Source organism: Paramisgurnus dabryanus, chromosome 8, assembly GCF_030506205.2.
Source record: "Paramisgurnus dabryanus chromosome 8, PD_genome_1.1, whole genome shotgun sequence".
NCBI lineage: Eukaryota > Metazoa > Chordata > Actinopteri > Cypriniformes > Cobitidae > Paramisgurnus > Paramisgurnus dabryanus.
This window is the reverse complement of record NC_133344.1, coordinates 36,544,877-36,545,187: the sequence shown is the minus strand read 5'-3', so window position 1 is coordinate 36,545,187 and position 311 is coordinate 36,544,877.

Sequence of the window (311 nt, the reverse complement as noted above, 5' to 3'; positions counted from 1 at the left end):
GTTTCTGTTGCAAATGTGGTTTCCCATGCTCTCCTATGTCCACGGTTGTGACCCAATCTTCGTGTTATCCTTTTCGCCGATTGCCAGGAGGCCTTTGATGTGTGTTCCGCCATGCCACGCTGCACATTTGTCTGTCTCTGTGGTGCTACCTGGATCAGGATCGTCTGTCTCTAAGGCTCTGTTCTCGTCCAATCGCTGATCTCGCTGTCCATTGTGAGAATGGACGAGAGCCAATCGCGTCGCTCGCTGTCCATTGTGAGAATGGACGAGAGCCAATCGCGCCGCTCGCTCTCCATTGTGAGAGAGCCAAT